Source organism: Saccopteryx bilineata, chromosome 1 (assembly GCF_036850765.1).
Source record: "Saccopteryx bilineata isolate mSacBil1 chromosome 1, mSacBil1_pri_phased_curated, whole genome shotgun sequence".
In the NCBI taxonomy this organism is placed as follows: Eukaryota; Metazoa; Chordata; class Mammalia; order Chiroptera; family Emballonuridae; genus Saccopteryx; species Saccopteryx bilineata.
The window spans coordinates 211,015,956-211,026,839 of NC_089490.1; the positions used below are offsets into that span (position 1 = coordinate 211,015,956).

Here is a 10,884-nt window from a genome sequence, read left to right on the forward strand (position 1 = left end):
TGACTACTTTAGCCTTTTCCTGCAATTTTCTTCTCCCCAAAGGAAACTTCCACAAGTTTGGCCAAGCAGGTGGGTTCCATCTTGTGAGTTCTACTGAGCCGACAGCCATGTTTCTGAGCTCATTTTCAGTTCTAATTGCTGTTCTGTGCCCTCATCTACTTAATGATGCTCAGGTTACCAATGGCAGGTGCTGGACCTTCAGCAGTGAAATGGGACTATGGGGGGAAGTGGGCTGATTTATTTGAATATGACTGAAAATGGTGTGAATCTGTTTTCATTATCTATGGTCAAGGGTGCCCTGTTTTTCCCCAATATTTTTCATCTAAAAAACAGTGGCAGCTAAAACCTTGCCTTGCATTCAAGGTTTATATAGGGACCCTAATCAAAACCATTGTCACTATACAATCAGCCTTTCAATTAATTAACTTCTGCAAAAGCTTATGTCCAAGGGCAATTCAAGATGTTGTGTTGGCATCAACTGAATGTCTGAGGCTGTCTCCTTTCCCCTATGTGTGCAATAAAAACTTTTGTACCACATGTTCCAAGGGTAAAAAATAAATGACACATAACAGGAAATTAAGAGGAATTGCCATGGAATTGCTGTCATAAATTAGAAAGGCCATCAGAAAACTATGATGAAGTGGGCTCTTATGGAAAGACTTATTTCTCTGGGCATGTTTGTTTTTCATGAGTTTTTATTATTCAGTAGCTTTAGATTCGATCAATGTGCCTCCATCTGTCATGGATGGCCAGGGTCTTATCAAAGGAAGAAGAGGGGAGGCTCCCCACTCACACTCTGCCTGAAACCATGAAAGGATTTGTGGAGAAATTTGTTAAGAAACCAAGAAAGCACACGCCTCCAAGGAGCTGGTACATGTAAGAATGAGATGGCACTCCATCACCAGATGTGCAGGTTTTATTAGAGAAGAAAGACCTGCCGGGCACTCCTCCAAGAGAAGTGCACCAGGTTACAGACTAGGGGCGAGTTATATAGAGCCTGAGGGGATACTGAGGCAAAAGTCCTGGTATGTCCGAAATGCTCCTCCTTGGGGGGCTTCGAGCATGTGGGTGTTGAATCAAAAGTCCTGGTATGTCCGGAGCCCCCCCTTGGGGTGGCTTGTCAGCTTTTTGGAATTCCTCTGTTTCAGGGGCAATAGTCCAGTAAAGGTGAGGTCTGACAGATAAGCGGAACATCAAGAGGGCAGATTGGAATATACATATCTATCAGTACAAAGGCATCTTAATGAATTTCCCAGTGAGCCAAGATGAAATTTAGAAACCCACAAAACAGAAACATCATGCCTATCTATATAATAACTCTTGTTAGAACTTTTCAACGAAGATGTGCTGGGTACTTTAGACTTTTGGATTATTCCAGACATGCTTTTTTCTAGATTCTTTTTCCAGGTTATTCTAGGTACTTTAGAATTTAAACACCACCAACAAAGTGTTAAGCCAGAATCTGAAAAAATTCTGCCAAGCCAAGTAAATGTCCCAGAGTGAACTATAGCTTTGTGCCTCACAACTGGGAGAATGGAGGGAATGGGGTTTCCCTTTGGCCTTGCATAGATTAATCTTATGTTTTCCTGTCTCTGAGAAAGTTTGTGCTGCTTTGGGAGACATGACCACTACTGACATTCTCAGTAAGATCCTACCTCCCAGACTGGGTGTCTAATACTTAGGATGGTGTCTTCACCCTGTCTTAAGACTGAATCAGGACTGAAAGCATAGGAAAATGACTTATCATAGCATAACACCTCTTCTTCTTCTATTAAATGAAAGGAGGGAAGACAGAGGGACAGACTCCTGCATTGACCCCAACCGGGATCCACCCAGCAAACCCCCTTCGGGCAATATTCTTCCCATTTAGGACTGTTGATCAGCAACCAAACTATGTTTAGCACCTGAGATAGAGGCTCCATGGATCCATCCTCAGTACCCTGGCCAATTCAGTTGAACCAATAGAGCCATGGTTGCAAAAGGGGAAGAGAGAGAAGAGGGGGAGGGGAAGGGGTGGAGAAGCAGATGGTCATTTCTTCTGTGTGCCCTGAGAATAGAACCTGAGACATCCACATGCCAAGCCAACATTCTACCATTGAGCCAACCAGCCAGGGCCACCTTTTCCTCTTCGTATGAAAATTGTCTGAATTACTGAGCTCCTGGGAAAGGTTGTTCTCAACTGACCTAACATCCTGATTTCATAGAACCTTTTTCTTTTTATAGGGCAGTTTACTTGGTGTTGTGGGACAACAATGATAATGTCGCCACTGCCTTTAAAAGCCTTTGGTACAGAGAAATTTTTAGATAAAATTCCAGAGTTTGGTAAAATAGGAACTAAAAAGGCAAACAAACAAACAAAAACCCCACTTTGTAATTCTCCCTACTCCCTCCCCACTTCTCACCCCTCTCAGACTCATTCTTGGCTCTGTGGTTAAAGCCTGGGAGAATTATTTGATGATACTGGACAGAGTAACAGAGCAGAAAGACTAGGCTTAGGAGGCAGGAGGCTCAGGACCAGGTTGTAACTCTACCCACTACAGACCTTCTGGTCCCAGGGAGTCATCCAGTAACCATGGGTCCAGCTCAGAAGTGGTTCATTGTGCAACTGTGGGATAAGTTCTCTGAGGTTTAAATGTTCTCTGTACATAAATGTTCAACCCACCCTTGTGTTGGGCCCTGTGTAACAAAAGGGTTAACAGGCTTAACTGTTCACTCATTCATTCATTTATTCATTCATTCATTTGTTCATTCAACAAATGTTTATTAAGTACCAGTTACAATTTTTAAATAGAAAAACGATAAGGGAAAGAAAGACAGCAGCTACTACAATCATATAGGAATAACGTAGAGCAGTATCAGTCATAATTTACAGTTGCAAACAAAAGGATCCACTGAGTTTTGTTTAAAAAGAAAGGGATTTATACAGGATGTGAGGGGTTTGCAGACTTCTACCTGTAGGCCCAACCACTCAGCAAGGCGGCTCCAACAAGGCCCAGCCCAGCCCCCCGCAGCACCCACTGTACATGGGCTCACATGCTCAGGCAGATCAGATGTGCAGAGCTGCCTGAGAATAGGCTGACCGCTGATCTGCTCCCGCAGGATGGCAAATGCCACGTGCCCTTCTCTCTCTGCTCCTGCCCCTCTGCCTTCCCTGGGCATGTCCAATGGCAGAGTCCAGGCTTCAGGCTGTGCACCAGCTACAGGAGGCCCAGGTGTTGAGTCCTGACTTCAACTTTGAAAAAGTAGAATTCATAATGTGGGATTTTCCTAAAATAAAAATAATACAGACCCAGAGTTACAACTAACAAGCTGATGGTTGCCAAAGGGAAAGGGAGTATAGAAAAAGGTGAAAAGAAGAAAAAAAAAAACTAAGTGGAGGCAATTTAGAATTTTTTAGGAAATAAAAGCCTTACACATTCATATCTTTGATTGAACAATAACCTATCTTGGAATTATTACAAAAAAAAAGTCTGAAGTGAGGTCCCAAATTCTCAGCAATAATTTAAAAAAGAGAAGAAAGATGTGCAAGAAGTGCTGGCTAATAATAAGGAAATAAGACAAATATACAAGAAAATGTCTTTAGGAACTCTTTTATCAAGATCCGGTCACCAATTTCATTTGTAATTCTTTTAGAAATATAGGAAACTTATGACACAGCTCATTACTTTTTAAAAATTACTGTTAAAATACATATTTAGTATTAGGAAAAAAATCAAACACAATTATATGAAGCAAGAAAAAAACCTATTTTCTATTCCACCCATTGTTACTCCCATTCTTTCCAATTGTGTCTGTATTTCACACATCTGTCTGCATATATGTATGTATAATATGAATATACTCATTTTACTCAGATGAGATCATGCCATGCTACTTTACAACTTACTATATTCATTTAACAATATATCATCAAAATATATTTATGTCAGTGAGTACAGATTTGTCATATTTTTAAAATATTTTATGAAAAATTTCAAAAATACATAAAAATAGAGATAATACCATAGTGAACGAAAATTGTAGCCCAAAATTCAACATGGTCAGTTCTTTTTTTGTGTGTATGTGACAGAGACAGAGAGAAGGACAGATAGGAACAGACAGACTGGAATGAATTCTTTGTTGCAGCTCTTTAGTTGTTCATTGACTGCTTTCTCATATGTGCTCTGACTGGGGGGGAGGGGGCTACAGCAGAGCAAGTGACTCATTGCTCAAGCCAGTGACCTTGGGCTCAAGCCAGCAACCACTGGCTTCAAGTCAGTGACATTTGGGCTCAAGTAAGCAGTCATTGGGTCATGTCTATGATCCCACACTCAACCCAGCAACCCTGCGCTCAAGCCAGTGACCTCGGGATTTTGAACCTGAGTCCTCTACATCCCAGTTTTATACTCTATCCACTGTGCCACTGCCTGGTCAGGCAACATGGTCAGTTCTGATTCATCTACATCACCATCCATTTTTCTGTCCCTGGAATATTTTGAAGCAACCACCAGGCATCACATGAATCCATCTGTAACTATTATATATCAATAAGTAACTCACAAACAATTCTGTGGACAAAGACCAGATAAAGTCTTCTCCATAACTCCTTAAATTTATCACTGCCCTATGATAGCTGTCATAGACACTGTGTCACACACAGGGCAGATATGTGCCAATAAATTTTATTTACACAACAGGCTGGGGGGGAAATTTGGCCCACAGGCCAGAGTTCAACAACCTCTACTCTAAAAGATAAGCACTTTTTTCTTTAACACACATTTCCTCTTTTTTTTTTTTTTTTTCTGTTTAGCCTTTTCATATAGGAGGAGGACATAGAAAAATCCTCCCTCTTCAGATCATGGCAACTTTAATCTATCCCATAAACATAGCCCCTAAAATCTATTATTCATTTTCTCTTGAATACTATACAAACAACAAAACAAACAAACAAATAAAAAGTTAACGAAGAACTCTTTTAATATCATCAAATCTAAAAATGTTAATCCATAATATTATCAAAATCTAGTCAGTGTCCACTTCTCCATGATTGTATTATAATCTTGTTTATAGTTTATTTAAATCAGAATAAAAATAAGACACACACATTCCAGTTACTTGTGTTCTCTAAGTCTCTTTTAACCTACAGTTTAGTCTCCATCTTTTCTTTTCTCCCTTAAAATATTTGTTGAAGGGTCTTTAGAGGGTCTCCTTTGTCCTGTCAAGTTTTCCACAGTCTGGGCTTTGTGGATTATGTCTCTGTGATGTCACTTAGCATGTTCCTCTGCTATGTGTATTTCTTATAAATCAGTAATAGAATCTAGAGTCTTGATGTAGGTAATTTTTTTTCTTTTTTGGCAAGACTACTTCATCATGACGTATATGATGTCTGATGGTCTCTTCCTCTGTGATGTTGTTACTCACTGATACCCACTGCCTGATGACATCTTAAGTTTGCTATTTCTCCTTTGTTTCTCAGTCAAACTCTTCTAAAGAGAACTTTTCCTTAATTTACCATTTGGCTTGGCTTGGTAGCATTGTGCGGGGTGAAATAAGCGAATCAGAAAAAAAAACAGGAACTGCAGGATTCTATATATTGGTGGGACATAAAAGCGAGACTAAGAGGCATGGACAGGAGTGTGGTGGTTACGGGGGGTGGGGGGAGGGAAGGAGGGAGAGGGGGAGGGGGGGTACAGAGAGAACTGGATGGAGGGTGGCGGAGGACGATCTCTATTTGGGTGATGGGTATGCAACAGAACTAAATGACAAGATAACCTGGAAATGTTTTCTTTGAATGTATATACCCTGATTTATTGATGTCACCCCATTAAAATAAAAATTTATTTTAAAAAAAATTTACCATTTGGTTACTCTAAGATACAGATCTAACAAGAAAACCAAAATAGACTTTGCTTTTTCCTTTAATTTACTTGTTTTCAAAAAGTGAGATATTTTCTTGAAACCCTCCAAAGATATCCAATGAAGGTATTTTCTTTTTGCTCTCATTATGAATTTACAGATTAAACATTGCAGTTACTATTCTTATTGATGCTGAAATTGTCTCTTTGGTCAGTGAGAACTTACTCAGGGTAGTTCTTCAGTCCGTTGGACATCATTCTAGTAGTATTTAATGGTTTCTTTTCCTTCTGGTATGACAAAAGTTCCGGGCCCATTTGTCCCCAGACCTGGAAGCAATCATTTCTTTCAAGAGTCCTAGTGGCGGTATGTGACATTTAGAGAATAAAATTTAAATGGCAGGGTTGCTTATTGCTACTTGTTTGGTCATTGTTTCTAGGCATTTGTAGCAGGTGGAGCTAAGAAATATGTTTTGTTTTGTTGAAGATAAGTTACATGAGTTCAAACTGATATTTCCAATTCAAATTTAGGCTAAAGGGTTTTTACATAATCTCATCAATTTTACATTTGAATTTCCCTTCCAGCATGCCAACAATCTCAATTCTCAACACCACCAGCATAATTACTTTTCTTATTATAACACAAACAAAAGTCTCCAAATGAAACTATCAACACTACCATCAACAACATGATTACTGAAGAGTTTCATGGCGGTTATCTTATTTGGATGGATGTTTTGGGTTAGGTTGGTTAATATCCTTAAGATATATCCTCCACAGGAAATATACAGTCAAATTATTCTGTTTTAAGTCAATTGGAATCATTTTATTTTAGAACTATGTCTCACATGAAACAGGTTTATTTGTTTCAATTTTCAGTGGTTGCTTTTTAAATTCATTTAGCTTTGTTTTAGAATTCTCCATAACATTTTCAGTATGCCAAAGTTAAATATGCAAAACAAGGTATGTTCAAAGAAGCCAGTTTCTATATATGTTCCCTCTATCTTATTGCCTCCCTTCCCTTAACTATTTATAATGTTTTGTCCTTCCATCTTTTTTTTTATATAAACATGTAAATATATTATATTTCTCCTTTTCTTGGTTGATAGCCTTCTTCATATGTCCACAAGGAAGACATAGTAGGCAATGTCCCCCCAAACTCTGACCATAAATCTCTTTTCTTATGGAGTATCCCAAAGGGTAAATATTAGGCAAAACTCTTTTGGGAAATGCTGCAACAATTCATAGAGAGAAGAAAATCTGTGAATGCTCAATAAGTATACATTCGCTGAAAACAGTGTTTCTCATCCACCGAGTGAAAAGGTCTCTTTATTTTTCATTTAATGAGGTCTCCTCCTTAATTCATCAAACCTCTGCAAAAATAAGACTTCTGTGATTCTTCTGAGAACAGCCCGCCATGGAGCTGTGACTTTCTGTTTACAACTGTGATCGAAATACTATAACTTTGTCATTTCTTGCCACCCACACAGCAGGCTGGCTCCCCACTGATACAATATTTTCTTTCTCGGTTGGTTTGGGTTGGTTTGGTTCATATCCTTAGGATATAGCCTCTGCAAGAAATACACAGTCAAAGTATTCTGTTTTATTCTGCCAGTCCCCTGTGAACGGGGTCTCTCCCTGGCATTGTGATATGTCCTCAATTTCCAAAGATAATATAATAAGCCAGGAAGCCATTTCTACATTGTGTCCTCTCTGTTCTCCTCTTCCTTAGTGTCATTACTTAACATGAAAGTCCAGTGTTCGATTCTTGCTCACAGGTCCACATGCACACCTTGCTCAGCTGAAGAAGCCATGCTGTGGGCCTGTTTGTCAATGATTCAGTCTTTATCTCCCAAAAACTCTTCTTGTGCAGTCCCTTGGTCTGTATCTGAAGGATTTCTCTCTTTGCTCCAAGCACTGGTGGTAGTTAGTGGGTTTGGACAGAAGGTGGAAAGATTTGATTCCTCACTGGTGATATAGCAAGAGAAAATTAATTAAGTATTCTGGGCAGCACTCGGTTGGTCTGAATTCTTGAATTCATGCTGAGACTGGGCTTTTAGGAACCCTAGTGAAGAGCTCAACCTTCCTACTAAGCTCTTTGATACAGCACTAAGGCAATTTGGCCAATGCAGCAAACCAGCATGATTATCTACAAAGTAAAAACTGTGTCCCTAGAGCACTCACTAAGAGGGAGATGAGTATTTCATGAAAAAGGCCAAATCACTTCAGGGGCAAAAACACTGTCAACCAGTGTTTGTAGTTGCCAGAATGCCAGCCAGCAAAGCAAGGGTTCATTCTGCTGTGACTCTAGCCATTTCCTTTGGGGGCCCTCCAGCTCCTGTGCCTGAACTTCTCCCTGTGGGAGGCCTTCAGCCCGCCAACCCCAAGGTGCTCCTTCTATACACAGTCTAGGCAACCAGCCAAAGGAAAGGAATTCTTGTACCCAATACCCATTCACCTCCTGCTCACACTCTCCTTACTCTTTTGATCTTTCCCCAGTCCTGTAGGCCAACTGCTTTCTCATTGGCCCCATCATCTCTTCTAGCCTTTTACTCTTGGGTATTGCCCATGAGCCTGAGATGGAATATATAGGATTACATTATAATACCCCACTGGGATCCTTAGTTGGTGTTTTTCCAAGAATGGTTTACAGTCCACCAGCATCAGAAACTGACCTCAGGGTCCCTGTAAAAAATACAAATGATGAGGTCCCAACCTAGACCTTCTGAATCAGGATCTCTCATAGGAGGCCTGGAATCTGCCCTTTTTAACAAACACCCAAATTGTTCCTCTTTGCATTAGCATTTGAGGACCACTGACCCAGTCCTTCTACCTTGTAGCTCTGGCTACTGGACATCACTTCAGCTAATCTCAAAACTTTTACATATTGCAGAGTAGCCTACCTGCCCCACACTTATAAGCTTTTACTATTAAATATATCGTGGTATTTTTGCTCTACCCCACATTTACAAAGCTCCATGAAGTTAACACATCAATTCTTTATAGTCTCTTTTAGTTCTCATCAAAAGAGACTTTTCCCCACCTATTCCAGACAGTGGGCAACAGGCAGTACAGGGCTATGATTCCCAAGAAAGGGTAACAAATGAAGTGAATTATAAGTCTTGTGGGCTTCCCACCTAAAGGCAATTTCTGAACTGCAGTTCAGGGAGAGAGACCTCAAACAGATCTTGGGAGTCTCATCCAATTGAGATGACAGAGATCAGAGTTCAGGGAATCACTGCAGCCAGAATTTAGGGCAGAATACAGATTGGAGGAGTGACATGAAGAAAGAGTTTCAGAAATCTAAATAGGGGTCCTTGACACTTTGAAAATCCAATCTGCACATGCTGAGAATAAAACTCCACAAGGCAGGGCAAGAAATAATTATAACTTCCAATAAAAGGACAGTTACCAGAAACTTTAAGCCACAGAGCTCACACAGAGATGGGAATCATTTGGGGACCCACCAGCCAGGGTAGAGAGACCTCACCAGATATACAGGGCAGTTAGCACAGACCCCAGAAAGAGCATACCTTAGAAATCAGACTAAATTAGTCTTAAAATAAAAGCTATTCTAGAGATACTTTAAAAGGGCCATACTAATCCCCAAGTAACTTAATTGCCTTTTTTGAAAACTCTAACACATTTTTAAAAATAAAGTAGCTAGCATTCAACAATGAAAAAAATGTAATGTCCTACATACAATAAAATATTACTAGGGAGCATTAAAATCTTGCTCTGTAGCATATCTTGTCAGTTTAGCTCAAATAAACTCTTATTAAAAAAATTTTAAAAATGTATTAGACTTCCAAGAAGCAGAAAAATGTGATGCATGACAAGTAGAAAAATAATTCAATAGAAAAAGACCTGGAAATAATAGAGAAATGGACAAAATCAACAAAACATTAAAAAAATATCATAAATGTGTGATATAGTTCAGAGACTCTAAAAATGGGAGCATGTAAGAAGTGAAAAGTATTTTTTTTAAAAGCAAATGAGAAATACATCTAAAATGAGAAATTTTCTGAGTGAAATTAACAAATTAGACATCATAGAAGAAAAGATCAATGAACTTGAATTCAAAATAAAACACAATGAGAAAAAAAATGATTGAAAACAAATGAAAAGAGCCTCAATGATCTTGTGGGATGCTATGAAGTAGTATTGCATAAATGTAAGTAGAACCCAAAGAAGACAAGGAAGATAGAAAAAAATACCTGAGGACATAATGCCTGGAATTTTTAAAAAATTGATGAATATGTGCACAATTAGGCAGAGTCAGCAGTCAGAAGTAGTGGAGCTGCCCCGAGCATTAAACCTGAGCAATGGCAGGGGGTCAGGCACATCACCAAAATGTAGGTCTGGGAGGGCAGGCACCCTCTCCACATTCACCGCTTTGTCACCACCTCTTGCCACATAGCAACAAATGCCACATAGGCATTTGTTGAATGAATGAATCAATCAATCAATCAATCATATAGACAAGTTGGTCTCAAACCGCATCATCATGCATGACATAAGAATTTATCTGCCTGTCTCAGAATGCCTGAAGGGCTTGTCAAAGCACAGATCGCTGGGCCCAGAGCTTCCGATCCAACAGACTGGGACAGAGCCTGCATTTCTGACAAGTTCCTAGGCAATGCTGACATTGCTGGTCTGGGACCACTCATTGCGAACCACTGATTCAGAAAGAGCAGTCACCATATGGAAGACCGGGCCTGCTCAAACGTACACAGATATGTAAACCCCTAGATTCTTTTTTAAATCCTAGGCCAAGAAGTCCAAAACATGATAGAGATTAAATTTCTTGCCACTCTGAGTGTGGAATGATAAAAACCAGGTTTAATTGGATTTAAGAAAAAGAAAGCAATATGGTTTTTCATGTATGTATCAATAGTTGCTAAAACTTTAGCCAATAAAACAGGTGAAGAAACCAGTTGCTGAGGAACTTGACCTTCAGTGAGGTCTCCATCTAGGCAAAAAACAGAAATGCATTTAAAAGGCTATCACTCACTAGCTGTGTGACTTTGGGTGACAAATCTCACCTCTACGG

The 10,884-nt window shown here is 39.6% G+C and overlaps 1 pseudogene; it reads right to left on the reverse strand.

Annotated features, from left to right (window-relative positions):
* Positions 1-4,775: 4,775 nt before the first annotated feature.
* Positions 4,776-4,903, reverse strand: LOC136321259 (small nucleolar RNA SNORA29; annotated as a pseudogene).
* Between the last annotated feature and the right edge of the window lie 5,981 nt (positions 4,904-10,884).